Here is a 15,239-nt window from a genome sequence, read left to right on the forward strand (position 1 = left end):
AGAAAGAAAGAAAGAAAGAAAGAAAGAAAGAAAGAAAGAAAGAAAGAAAGAAAGAAAGAAAGAAAGAAAGAAAGAAAAGAGGGAAGGAGGAAGGAAGGAAGGAAAAAAGGAAAGAAGGAAAGAAAGAAAAAAGCCCCCCCCCAAATCTTCCAATGACATCATTGGGTCTCTTTCCAAAGGATAAGGAAAAACTTTTCCCAAAGGATGAAACTATCCTAGCTGTTGTTGTTGCTGGTGTCAGAGGCAGAGTTGGAACCCGAGTTTTCCCGAGTCCAAGTCTAGGATTCTATCTAGTATATCACACTGCCTCCTCACTTCATTTTTTTGGATAAAAATGCCCTTCATGATTAAAAAATATCATTCTATATCAATTCAAAAGGCATTAGCATTATTTGAGTCTTACAAGCTCAGTTGCATTTATTTCACTGGCTCATATAAATATTATTTTTAAAAAATATTGGACTACACAATGCACTGCTTAAATACTGATACAAACCCAAATATTTTCTGTTCTTTTCTCTGAAGATAAATCCTTCACTTAATGTTACTTTCTATTCCTGAACCAACTTCCAAAAGCCACAATGTTAAAAAAAGCAAAAAGTTGTTATGCATTGCTAGGGTACAGGAACCAAAATGTACAAGATATTCATTAGAGGAAAATTATTCCTGACTCTTGTAAGCAATTATACCAATAAGCAATCTGGGAAAAGTTTTCATGTGTGCAATTTTCTGTCCAACATGTGTATATCAAAAGGACAGGTAAAACTATCTTGAAATGTCACCACTCTTTAACAGCATATAGTTAATTTTATTGAAAACTGAATCTGCATATCTCCTGTCTCTTGGCTATTAGCCTTATACCTATAATAAACCCAGTAAAGTTGCCACCCCATATCTGGTTCTCAATGAGTATGAAATTGCTTCTTCAATAAAGAAAAGAGGTCAATAAAGACAAGAGTAACCCTCCTTTGAGTCATTATTAGACCAAGAATACTGAGTCTGTCAAAGAAACAATTAGCAGGCAATATATTTTAAAAGATAACGTTGACCAAACAGGTAAAACCATTTTTTAAACTATCACCTTTATAAAGAAAAAAAATGAGGATGATAGGACACACAAGAAATTTGTGATGGAAACAAGTACTTCAACAACACAAGTCAATGGATGCTTTCTAGTAGAGTCAGATTGTCTCTGTAAAATTAATTCGACAATTTTGACTATACTTACAAATTTTTAATCAGTAACTAACAAATCGCTGAGGAATAATGACAAATTCAACCAAACTCAGTGCCTAGCAACTGGACAAATTCCTCAAAACTGTTGAATGAATTGTGTACACATATATCTTCTCTCATCTTGCATGACTTCATGTAACCAATGTCTTTTCTAAAGGAATTTTGCTGAGCAAAAGAATGGGGGTATCAAAAGATAACCAAGACCAAATCAGAGTGATGTCCATACACCTACACACTCTTTATTATAAAATATATTTTGTTCCAAAAAAGTAATATATACATGTAGCATGTATATGTCATATATGCTTTATACATAAACATGTATATAATGCATGCATGTGTTGTATTTGTCCAGGTCAGTGATTTCTTTGGCATGAGAACTCTTTTAATCAATGCAGACTCATCTATAATTTAATTTCAGAAAAGTTGACTGGGGCAATGAAAAGTTAAGAAACTTGCATTTGCTTCTACAGCCATCAGTACAAATGCAACTTGGACCCAGGTCTTCCTGAGTCCTACATGCATATACAAATACATGTAAATATACACATCAGTATGCAAATACATAGATCTTTAGCTATAATTATATACATCCAAATATACCAAAAGAGAGAACAAGGGTATTCGCACACATTTGTGTATGTGCATACATGTATGCACAAGCACTAAATGTCTTATGGTCTTGGTCATCTTAATTTCTCTCATTTCTTACTGCGTAAAATCTCATTAGAGACGAGATTGTTAGTAAATAACACGTGTCAGGTGCTACTAACTACTTCCCATTGCCTCAGAATTCTACTATTACCCTGGCTGTTTTTATATTTGTGATTAAGACCTTTCTATATTATGATGATGATATATTTAACACCAATACATTTAAATATATGATCTACAATAAATATGTGACCTACAACAATACATTATGGTTGTGTGTGTACGTGTGGGGGGAGGGCAGGAATTTCTGTGCTGACTTGCCATTCAAAGATGTGTTATTCCAAAAATCCTTCCATAAAGAATGGGACTGACCCTAGAAACAGGTTCTGGTTACTGACCTTCATATATGTTCACAAAGAAAACCTTTCAATACTTTCGCAGAATGCAGGTGTGCAAATTACTCTTGCAATAGACAGAAGTCATGTTTTCAGTAACCCCTGAACCTCTGTTAAACGCCCCCTGTAGCATTTTTCAGCTCATAAAACTTTTATGAGCTGAAAAGTTCCCTCAGCCTTTTGAGCTGCTAACCACAGTTCCCCTCCAGCCCCAACACCAGCACCCAACTTGTTATTATGATCCACTGGGGTAAGGGTAACATAAAAGTGTCACAAGTAGCATGTTTTCTTTCATGGCACTGAAAAAATAAGATTGGTAGGACTGACTAAAGCAATGAAAAATGACAAATTCCATAGTGCAGTATCATTCATGTATTACTGCCTATTTAGATGCATAAACTATTCAGAGGTCGCATATATTAAAACAGTATGGATTTCTACAAAGCTGAGTAAAAATCTCCTATGAGGAGATCTGCAGCCTAGAAAACGTTCTTTTTTCAGTTTTTCTAAGTCTGTTTTCTTGAAATGGTACACATACCTCCCCACTATGTCAATTTCCATATCCACTTTAAGAATTTTCTTCTGTACAAAGAAATTGGATACTTCATAATATCATTCATTTTCTATCTGCTTTAGAGTTATGTCAAAGATTGGCATGGATGAACAATTACCTCAGAAAAAAAGAGGAATTTTATCCGAATAGATAAATATATGTGAATAAACTCTCTTCTCAACAAAGAATCCCTGCTCTATTTTAAGGAGAAGAACAGATTTCAGAAAAGAAACTGGTCAATATGAGGTATTCATCCTGGTTAGGGTTACCAGGTGCTCCTTTTCCCAGTGTTTTGTTTTGTCTTTTTTTTGAGCTAATGTCTCAATGCTATTTTCAGAACAATTTTTTGCCTTTTTTAAAGAGTGGTCTTGAGAGGAAATTACTATTACTCTTTTCCTATGCTTGAATCCTTCAGGATGCTCAGTTCAATTACTATTCAATTATAAATCCTCACCTTTTCTATGAGCTGCCTCAGGGCTGGCTGGAATGCTAAAACATGCTATTCTGCCTCCCCTTTTATCTCTTGCCTTAAGATCTTTCAGTAGTAGGAAATGTTTTTGTCTCCCCATTTTGTAATCTTATCTTCCATCACAAGTTTAAGGTTGTCAAATGAAACACATTTTTACCTTAACTTAAAGGGATTTTGTTTGTTTTGTTCCAATCTAGTAATTTCCTCAAGGTAGGGAAATCCATTTCCCAATGCAGGTTAGCACCTGTTTTGAAATTTACAGTCTTGGAGAATGGCCTAGGGACACTAAGATGTTAAGTGCCTTGCCTAGAGTCACACAATTATTATGTGTTTGAGGCAGAACTTGAGCCTTAGGTCTTCCTGATTCTGATTCCAATTGTCAGACTTAAAGTATACATTTGAAAATTAGTAATATGAATTAAGTAGGAGGAATCTATAAATCCTTCAAGGCCATGAATTAGATGATAAAGCTTAGCTTCCCATTTCCCTCCCTGACCCAACTCCATAGTCAGATTCTTTCTCTCATATAACAACTCTTTCTCTATCACGAATAATGAAGGGGCAGTCAAGAGAACTTAGTCAAGGGGTACAGGAATAAGCCTAATGATCCTTAGCCCAAAATCATATTTCCTATGCTTGTTCCCTTTAAATTGTCATTTATCAGAGAAAAATCAAAGCTTTAGCAGTAATGACAGAAACCACTCTAAAAAAATGTCCATTGATTATTATCCTGAATCTGGACTTTCTCTTCCATGCTAAAAAAAAGTTCTTCATCCTGGAAGTTCACTTTACTATTAGGCTCATCGCCCTGCAGTACCCAATGTCCTGATTGACCAATTCCTCCCAAAACTTTTATTCAAAGAAAAGCCAAGAAAGTCATGTCTTCTTTCCTATCCAGTCTATACTCCACATTATTTCAATTCCACCGTAACTTCAGATCAAGTACCTTCTTTTCCTCAACCCAGCAACACACTTTTTAACTTGCTTTTTTATATGTTGTCTTTCTCCATTAAAATGTAAGTTTATCAAGGGCAGGGACTGCCTGTCTTTCTGCTTGTATGTGTATTTCTCAAACTTAGTCAAGGACTGGTACATTGTTATCCCTTAAAAATGCTTATTGACTTAAGTCAACCTAAGAGCACAAAAACATATAGGAGAGAAAATTCAGATTAATATCATTCTAAAAATAGTGATTAATTCCAAAACATTCTCTCTCTATCTCTGTCTCTCTCCAGATAAAGTTATAGATGTAGCGCATACTCTCTCTCTCTCTCTGTCTCTGTCTCTCTCTCTCTCTCTCTCTCTCTCTCTCTCTGTTTCTCTCTCTCACACACACACACACATACAGATATAAATTCCACAAGTTTCACTTCAGAAGAGGATTATTTATAGTTATGTTTTCTTATCTCATATAGAAGACATAGAGAAATGAATGGAAAATTTCCAAGAGTTTTGAAATATTTCTGCTTGAGGTTTCTATTATCACTATGTAAACAAATAGCTGGCCCATTACTTTAGTTATCACTCATTTGCCCCAGTTGGGAATGCTAGTCACTTTATAAGGAAAGTTTTACTACTAAGAAAATGACCACTATGATCAACATCTCCAACTAGTTAGAATACGCGGCTCCTACTAAGCATGATATTCTATTAAATGGCAATAATCTTCCAGTCAATGCAGAAGTGTTCATAATTATCTTAGTTTATCGTCAAGTCTTTTTATCTGCAACCTCATCAATTCCCTAATCTAAAAAAAACTGGACAACTATATTGAGCCCCATGTGTACCACATTCACAATTCCATTATTGAATGTAAATGCTATGACATACTCTTCTTTTTATGAGAATGCCCCCTTTCAGTAATTGGATTTGTATGTATTAATCAATAGAATTACTTTTAAAGACTTTCAGAGAGAAAAAATATAATCAAATAGACTTAAAGGTATTACAAATATACACAGGGAGAAGGCAATTAAGATTTAAATGTTTTATGTTACCATTTGAATACTAGGTTATTTAGGAATCTAATGAAGCATTAAAATCACCACCAGACTATCTAGTTTAGGTTATTTGTTACTGGTCATCAATAAAAATTATAACATTTTAAAAGGTCAGTACTTTATCTATTTCTGTTCTGTATACCCATTGAATAAAAAGCTACATACAGAGACACAAGGACATCAGCTAAAAAAATGTGTTGAACTAGCATTAAAAAGAGTGTTTAAACCACAATTTCTATGTAGTGCTTAATGATATAACCCAAGACTGATTACAACAAACCTGCAAAATCCCCCCAAAGAATACCCTGAAATGAGTTCCAGATTCTACCTTTGTATGTATGTTCCATGAGGTTCCAACACTTTTTTAGCTGTCCACACTGTGAGTGCTGATGTTAATAATTACAGACTAATGGAATGTTAACACAGTCTAAATGCTACACTTAAGTAGTAATGATGGAAGGACACTGAAATTAAAACACTTGGTTCCACATGTTCTGAAATGATGTATAATAGATGATTTGGTTACATTAGATGACAAAGCGAGTTTCTTATGACTTTCAAAATCAAATGTTATCAAATATTCCTCTAATATTCTAGCACCACCTTCCCACATACCACTTAGTGCAATTATATGTAAACTAAAATATAATTTTCATAACAAATTTCACACTCCAGTTATCTTCTAATGGCAGCATCTGATATGTTGGTGTTTCAAAAAATAACTGTCATGGTAAAAATGTTGATTGCCTTGAATGGCATGTCTAGAAAGGATAGACTTACCTGTCTTGTTGCCTGTGACTGTAATAATAAATACATTTATATCAGGATGGATTGTTTCCCTTGCCTGAGGCTCTGAAGTAGAAACTTCCTGAGATACTAATGCATCTTTGCCTTCCTCAGTTGTAGGTTGTCTTGTTGTCTGTGCAATGGAAGGAGCACTTGAGGTCGTAAAATATTCTCTATCGATATCTGTTTCCAATTCTTTAGTTACTATGTCTTCAGGGGGGGTAGGTGTACTATGATAGGTTGATTCATCAATTATTACCATGTCACTGGTTGTTTCCTCACCAGGTTCCCTATCAATTATTGGTGGCTTATCTTTAGTGACAAAGGACTTAGAGGTTGAAGTGGAGTGAATTTTGTCCAGTGAACTGAAGAGAGTAGTTGCATCACTTGGCACTGTTGTTTTCACTGTTGGAACTGCAGTGAGTGCTACTGTTTCAGTGCCTTTGGGTTTTTCCCATAATCCTGAGCCAAGCTCTGTATAATCCTGGGACGTTTCCTCTTTTTCCCTAGCAGTCATTTCCTGCGTACTCTGAGGTACACGTTCAGTAGTGAATGAGCTCAAAGGTGATCTGGATTCCCAAATTGAAGGACTGCTAGCCTTTCTTTCAGGTTCTTGTTCTGGCCTTGGACTTAAGTGCCCTTCAGATGTAGTACCTGCTGTCACTGTTTCCACTTCAGTCTTCACTTTGAGCTCAGTCACAGAAGCATAATGTGGATATGATACACTATGCTCTCTTGTTCCAACAGTAGTTTTCAAGACTGTAACCTGCTTAGAATCTGTCACCAACTCATCTTCAGAGGTTGGATATGCCGATGCATCAAAGTCACCTTCATCAGTATCTTCAGCTTGTGGAGTTATTAGTAACTCTGAAGAAGTAGTGGCTAAAAAGCCAGTGGAAAGCCCTGGATACTCAGTAGGTTTTTCTTTCTCAGAGACAGGAGTTACTTGTGTGGTTTTGCTCATTGTTGGAATGGTCTCTAGAGAATGAGTTGCTTCAAAAGGAGTCTGATCAACCAAGTGCACAACTCGGGTGGCTTTACCTTCCGATGAAACAGAAGGTGTAAAGACTTCCCATTCTGACTTGGGAATTAAAGAAACTGTTTGTGCAGCATCTACATGAGCAGGAGGCTCCTGGGTGCTGCTACTATGACTAACAAAAACTGGTACTTCCCCATATATAGTTTGTGTAAATTGACGGACAGTAGTTACTGGCTCTGAAGTGTCCAGTTCTAGCCTTTCCTCAACAGCACTCCCTTCTATGGTTGTATCAACAACATGCCTATCAGTTCCAATGCTAGAAAGAACTCCTTCTGTGGGAGAATATTTGAGAGTTGGCTCTGTTTTAATACCAGTTTTAGGAGTTGAATAAGAACTCTCTGTGAACTCCTCTTCATCTTCCCGGGATTCTTCTGTAAACTCCACCATTGGTCTTTGAGTAACATCCATTGTAAAAGGAAAAGGTTTTCCAGTTTCAAAATGCTCAGAAGTTTTATCTCCTCGAGGTTCAGCAAAACTTGAAATTTGTTCTACTTTTTCAGTTGTAAGTAAGGCAGTGGGCAATACTGTAGTGCCTATATGTTCTGTTGATATCAAAGGCTTAGAGGTCATGTTATCTTCATGCAGTGGCCATTTGGATACAGTGACTACCTCCAGATTTAAAGTGCTGCTCGTGGAATGAACTTTGGTTTTATTTTCTTCCATCTTTGTTGTATCAGGAGGGCCAACTGTTTCTAAGTTCACTGGTGTACTTATAAACTCATCTTCGATATCTTTTGCTACACTTATCTTTGTTATGATTGTGGTTGTTATTGAAGCATCAAAATACTTGGTCATTTCATCAGTGGATTCTGTGACATCACTTTTCTCTGAAGAAGTTAGGGAAGGTTTCATTCCAGAAAATTCTTCTTCTTTTATTCCTCCATAAAATGGATGTTTTGTCATGCTTTTCTCTGTTTCTTCAATAGCATGATGGACTGTAGTTGCTTCTGGTTTTGCTGCTTCTTCTCTTTCTCCATTGTCTGTTTGTTGATCAGGATAAATAAGTGTAGGTGTTCCCTCAACTAATCCCTGTGGTGAAGTAAGATCATGGGAGGGAGAAAAAAATGTTACTTCTGTCTGATTTTCTAATGGCAAAGGCATGGACACATGTTGACCAGAAAAGTCTTCAGCAATCCTGCCACTGGTTTGTGTCTCCTCCCAGCTGTCTGTGGATGAGCCTTCCTTGGCAGGCAGGGTTACAGTTAAGGCTCCTGTGACTGTTGGGATCGATACGGTGTACTCCGTCAGAGTAAGGTTACTCTCTTCTGAGATCTTTGATACCGTAACTACTTCTGGAATTTGGCTAAAAGTAAAGCTGTTCTGATCAGGCTTAACAGTATGTGTTTGTTCTTCCTCTTCTCTTGTAGTGAATTCATAATGATCTGTAGGACCTAATCCAGAAATAAAAACATTTGTCGGATCTTTCTCAATTTTATTTCCCATGGTCATTTCAGTGGAGACAGTCAGAGTCTCAAGTGTAGAGGACTCCTTCACTGGAGTATGCCCTGAAGTTTCTATATATGTTATCAAAGGCCCCACTTCAATTTCTTCAGTTTGGGTAATTATTTCTTGTGTTTGAGTATCTTCCGTGTTCTTTTCCCACAAGCCAGTGGTATTATGGACCACTCTATTCTCTGAGGAAGTTGGTTGTGATAAAGAAATTCCTTCCTCGATTTCAGATGTATCTGGTTTCTCAAGGGGTCCTGATACAGATAACGGATATTCTGTATACCGCAAACTATCTCTACTCCAAGCTGTTGAGCTGCCTACGGTAGCCTCAGGTTGAATTGTGGCCTCTTCGAACTTCTTCTTAGTCTCTCCATATGGAAGAACTGTGACTTTCTGTTCAATATTCACTATTTCTCCCATAGGGGGGATATTTGATTGAGTGACAGGTAATTCGGTGATTAAAGGGATGCCGGGTGTAGCTTGGATTGGTATTATTTGTGGTTCCTTGGACAAATTGGGTGGTTCAGTTTCCACAGGGATATTCAATTGGATGGTTGTAGTCTCTGATATGTTCTGTTTAGCTAGAAAGATAATTTCAAAGAGCAAATTAGATAAGCCACTGATTTTTTCAACAGGGTTTATGTTTGCCCGTCCGGTATTTGGGGTAGGGGAAACTAAAAACTACAGCCCAGGGAATCCAAAGACAAATAATCAATCATGCAGAAGAATATTCAGTGTTCATAAATCAATCCATTTTTTTGTTTGGCAAAGAATGAGTTTTTGTGGTCCCTGAGGTATGGCCAGGTTAAGAAAAATTGATAATTTTATGATGTTAAATAACTAGGAGGTCTCAAAAGCTTTTCAAACACATGTTAAAAACAACAGTAACTGAACATCTAGCTAGAGAATTTTGAGTGATCTTGCCAGAGTTAGGTTAAATTTTTGGGCTCAGGCTTTGTACAATCCCCCACCCTGTGGCCCAAGCTGAGAGAAGTGAGCAGGCACCATGGAGCCTCCTGGGAGGGGGAGTGTCTAAAAATACTGAAAAACAAAAAGCCACATCAAATGTAATTGAGCTACTACTAAATAGCTAGATTGTCCATAATCTGGAGATTTTGATAAAAACAGGATATGAAGTTTTAAAAAAAATAAAGACTTTTTAGTGTATTCCAGGTGTTTAAACATTTATCTTCATCTTCCTTTGAACCGAAGTATGGTCTTATAAATGGTCTTCTTACATTTTAGCAAAATGTCTCTGGAACATTTTGCCTGGCATTTGTTACATCTCTACCTCTGTTCTGCACTCAGTCTTAGTCACACTCATGGGGGCTATTTCCAGGCTGACTTTAGCATAAAACACAAATGTAGAACGGGAAGTGGAATACCCACATGGTATATTTTCAGCCTATAATTACAAATCACCAAAAGAAATCTTGAGCAGCAGTAAGAATGTGTTTAGGCAACAGAAAGTAACACATCATCATAAAATGCTATATTGCAATGCCTCGAGTTTTACCAGCAATTGACTGAACTGTCCAAATGAATGCAGTGTACAAATGTGGAAGTAATATTTGACACAGGACTCCATAGCTTTAGGGTAAATAAGAACATTTGAATTTGGAAAAGTTGGAACTTGAACTATCGATGACTAATCAGTGGTGCTCTTTATAAGACTACCGTAGACTATAATATCTCCTGTAGAGTTAAGGTCTAATGGCTTTAAAGAACAGTTCTCTCGGTATGCCAAGTATAATATCATGTTACTTTTTAATAGTCCCAAGACCATTGTATAAAAATAAACATATTTTTATATTGTCTGTCAAAGCTTAACAATGATGTAGCCTATCTTCTATGCCATGGGATGAAATTGTAATAAGTTCTTCATTATTTATGAGCCACATGGTTTCATTGATAATTTTCTCCTGTGCATTGAAAAACTGTAGAATCATGATTTTTGTTATTAAAAAACAATCTGCAAAGCCATTTAAATGAATCTCTGTTTAAACATTATTGGAATCATATTATAAATTGCTATTCATTTCTCTTATTAAGACATGAAAATATCAGTCATTTTAAACAAATAATTTTCTTTTGCTTTCTATCTCATTTTCTCTGTCTTTTCAAAAGATTTTGTGTTTTGAAAATTATCATTACACTCAATTTCTGAGAGAACTTTCAGATGACTTCTGGGATATACCTATTTGCTTTACAAATTCTCTTTTAGCTCTCTGTAAATTTGTCTTACAAGTTTTCATGTGTCAAAAGATGATGCAGTTCAAATCTCAGATTTATCTTTTTACTACTTTGGAGGGAAAGATTAAAAAACAAAACTAAAAGACTAAAAAATGTGGTAAATTCCTATGATAATGTCATATAAACATTTAGCAACTTGCTGTGGGGTATATTTTTAGATGCTTAGTAGTATTTAAAGTTAATGAATGATTAATAAATCAATGGCAATCTTTCCTTCCTCCCTTGTACCTTTTTTTAACTTGCTACTGAAATTAATTTAAGGGGTAGTAAATGTGGATTTAGAATCAATTCATAGGTCAAGGAGTCAAATCGCTCTGAATTCTAACTTAAGACTGCCTGCTACCAGTTCTTTCTGGCAGTATGGTGATGTCTTTATGTTGCCTTGAAAACTAAAAGTTCTGTCAGAAATAATTCTCATTCTAGGTTTGGACAGTGACCTTTAAGTAAAACCATCCCTGCTGAAGGTCCTCATTGCCATATCCAACTTTAAGTGATTTCTTTTCTCTTCAGAACCAAGTGGCATTCATTGATTTTCAAGGCTATGCTGGAAAGTCTACTAAACTACATGAAGGTCAGGCTTATAGGAGGAAAACTCCTTCATCTAATTGTTTTAGGATGCCTGTGTGTATGTGTTTAGTTATCAACAGTTGAGTAAAATCATAGCATAGTTTTTCTGATCCATAATACAACCTAAGACAACAGAGAAACTGAATTCATTGTTTTTTAGAAGTCAGCATAAATAACCACATACAGACATGGCCTAAGAGACATCTCACATGTAAGTTGATGCGGAATGTGCAAAGGAAGAAACCTAGTGATAAATAATTATATACGTTTCCCTTCCAAGAGAGATATCTGATGGAAACGTGTTCTTTTAAAAGACACCCACCAGTATTCTCTCCATCTCTTTACTAATGAAGCTCATAAAAAGAGAGCTTGCTTTTTCATAAAGGTTCCCTTCCAACCTATGGAACCTACCCTCTACACAGATGTTTCCTATTACTCTACTTGTTGCACTTTTTGTCCACCAGGCTATCTTACTTTGTGTTTCTGATAGGAGACATGAAGCAGCGTTTCCTAATAAAATATAAAAACCTATCAGCAATATGAGAGTAAATTAGCTCACCAGCATCTGCCTCACTTAAAAGGCACATAAGCGGTTTTTAAAACGGATTATTTGTATTACTGACAAAGAAAAAGAATTGTTGTCTGTTTCTTCTGAGCTTTCTCAATTTTTAAAGATGCCTTATCCTCAGTTATTGTATTAGGCTTCATATTAGTCTCTTCCTTATTGCATGAAGTTATTTAAATAGCATTATTGGCAGTAGTTGTGAAACAGGGGAGATGTACAGGGGATTCTGTAGAAATTCACTTGGATATATAATGGGTTGAAGGAAGAGGCTGGAACAAACTCTGGATATGTAAATTACATGTCATTTAAAGTTACTTGACAATTGAAAGAAATTTTTAGAAAGAAGCAATTTCAATAAGTTCCACAAGGACAAATATAAAGGAGTACACTTGGGGTCGAAAAACAAATTCTCCATAATAAATGAGGAAAGGTTGCTTATTCAGACAAACAGAGAAAAAGATCTGGGGATCATAGCAGAAAATTAATACACCCTGGGTAAAAATTTAGCACTATGTTTTTTTAAAGCAGGCAAATTACCAGGATATGTGCATAAGTAGTTTTTCCATTATGCACAGCACTGATTAGCTTTTTACTAGAGTGCCATGTTCACATCCTAAGGAGGTTGTGAAAAATTTGGAAAAGGTTCAAAGAAAGATCATAAAAATGATGAAAGACTTGCAAAATAAGACATCAAAATAAAGGAGCTTTATCAGCCAAAGGAAAAGGCCGAAGGACAACTTGGGGAGGAACTTCAAATATATGTAAGTTGGGTGACCAATTATTCTTTCTCCTCACTGAAGATAAAACATGCTGTCTGCTTCTCTGGAGGTCTTTAATGACTTTGTGACATGACTCTCATGTGTCTGGAGCAGTCTAAGGGTTAATCTGAATTAGAGATATATACTAAAGGACTTTTAAAGATTACTTGCAACACTTGAGTTTTATGATTCTTATTAAGACCTAAACACCTTATTAGAGAGAATTAGATTGTTTGACTCAGGAACAACTTGTTAGCCTATGAAGTTTATTTGATTTATTTTATATTTTAATGATATCTAAGTTTACTTACTGAGGAAAAAACATTTAAGACATTCTATTTTACAAACCTATTCATTAATGTATTTCCAAAATTCATTCAGTTTTTCAAAAGCAAGAAAAGTTTAAAGTTCACTTATCATTAATATTAGCCATTCTGGGCATTTTGTTCCATTCTTTGATAGGGATAAAGAAGCGAGGAAAGTAATACCTGCCATCCTATAATCATCAGAGATATAATTTACCACGCACTCTCAATGAAGTATATAATGCTTTGGGAGACGAGGACAACATGGATTATTTTGCTTAACAAATATGTGTAAGAAATCTATAAACACTCTAGCTAATGTCACTCTTGGCTAAAATAGATTTTCAACATAGCTGAGGATCACAACCCAGACAATATTGCTTAGCTGCTTTACCCCTCATATTTGAGATTATTGTCTTCAACATTTCACAGAAAGGACTCCAGTGACAATGTGACTATCTGGAGAAAACGGACAAAAATCATCAAGGACTTGAGATAAATTCCCTGAATCTTACGAATATGTCAACATTCACTTCAAAAAGTTCATATGAAATGGAAGAAAACAATTGGTATCATATAGCATCCAAGGACGGATTATTTAACTATTTCTATCTGTATACTTACATAATCTATTCTTCATAGGAAATTAAGTTCAAAGATCATGGAAGTCTATTTATGAAAGTGGTAGAAATGAAATCAAAGCTAATCTCTAGGTTAGCAGAGTAGGTCATGAATATATTCCATTTACCATATTACATGAATTTTGGAGATGCTTCAATTGAACTGGGCTTAATATGTCAAAATTCATGGGATTTTAAATTTGATAGGGGCGATTCTATTTGAAGGGAAGATACGCCTTGTTATTACTTACTTTTTATATGGATTGCTGGTATAAATTATTTAGAAAAAAATTGTGTTTATTCACAATATAGGCAGGCAACTGCTTTGATTTTAATTCACATAAGGGGTGGGTTGCCCTGAAGAATAAGTCCAAGTCATAAAAAATTTAAAAATAATAAAGCTTTCTAATGTCAGGGCTAAGTAGCACAAAGTGTGTTCAAGTATTAAAATCAGACTGTCTGGGTACTTCTGTCCCTTCATCACTCCCCATCACCCCCCTTCCACTAATCCCAATCTGTTTTTTCCTTAATCATATGAGTAATTCAATCTAAAGCAAGCTTTAGAGCCTGAAGTACTTTGATAATCATTGTTGTGAGAACCTAGTCTGAAGAAAGGAATGTCTCTCTTCTTTTGTAAATACAGGGTTTGTTTTGAAAATGATTAAGAGCTACACCTTCCCTGGCAGAGCACAGTTGCTTGAGTGCCTGTGAAAAAACTAATCTTCCCATTGGCTCCTTGCTGATTGGCTGTCTTACTTCAAGCTAAATATACAACATGTGGCTTTAACACTCAGAAAGTTTAGTCAGTGGGAACTGAACCAGCCTTTTGGCAAGAGGTGGAGGCAACTTAGCTTGGATATAGCAGCATGTGACATCACTCCCTTCCACTACATGAACATCTGTTCTGCAGACTTTAGGCACTGGGGCTACCTAGTTATCTCAGCTCAGTTTTTTCCTAGTCACTGAGTAATACAAATATGTTTCCAATTAAAGAGTCACTGGTGTCTTCAATTAATGTATTGCATACTTCTTTATTTGTATTTTATTTTACTATGGCAAGATACACTGGAGTCTCATTATAATAAAGCTAACTATAACATGAAATGCCAAACGAGGACTGGTCTTTTTTGTTCTCTCTGACAAAGCAGGTATAAGCTCTGAGGTCAGCATTAGAGTGAGATGCTAGTGTATTCATTTGTTCAATTAAGTCCTCATTTGGTTACTATTGGATTTATTCTGCTAAGAATAGACCTAGAACACCTGAACTGAGAGTCAATGAAGTGTAAAAAGGTCTAGGTCTAGGACATTTAAATAATTATCTAATTAATGTTGAAAATGTGTGTTTGCAACTAGTTTCAAGAGAGAAGGAACAGTATAGTATTAGGTTTTGCCTATCTACCTAAGACCTCACATAAAATTTTAAAAAAGATTTATTTCACTGCTATTTATAGCTGTAGAATTATTTATTGAAACGCATCTGATTGTATATTAGTCGTTTTCTTTTTCTAAGAGATAATTGGAGATTTATCTACCCATTTTTGGTGAACTGTAATAGCATTCTATTATAAAAAATTCTAAATACTTACCTAA

General features: G+C 35.5%; 1 protein-coding gene across 1 annotated transcript in view; it reads right to left on the bottom strand.

Moving 5' to 3' along the window:
• VCAN (versican) overlaps positions 1 to 15,239 on the bottom strand; it is a 128,098-nt gene that overhangs the window by 72,431 nt on the left and 40,428 nt on the right. The gene's annotated exons all lie outside the window — the stretch shown is intronic.

This window comes from Gracilinanus agilis, chromosome 1, assembly GCF_016433145.1.
Source record: "Gracilinanus agilis isolate LMUSP501 chromosome 1, AgileGrace, whole genome shotgun sequence".
Classification (NCBI taxonomy): domain Eukaryota; kingdom Metazoa; phylum Chordata; class Mammalia; order Didelphimorphia; family Didelphidae; genus Gracilinanus; species Gracilinanus agilis.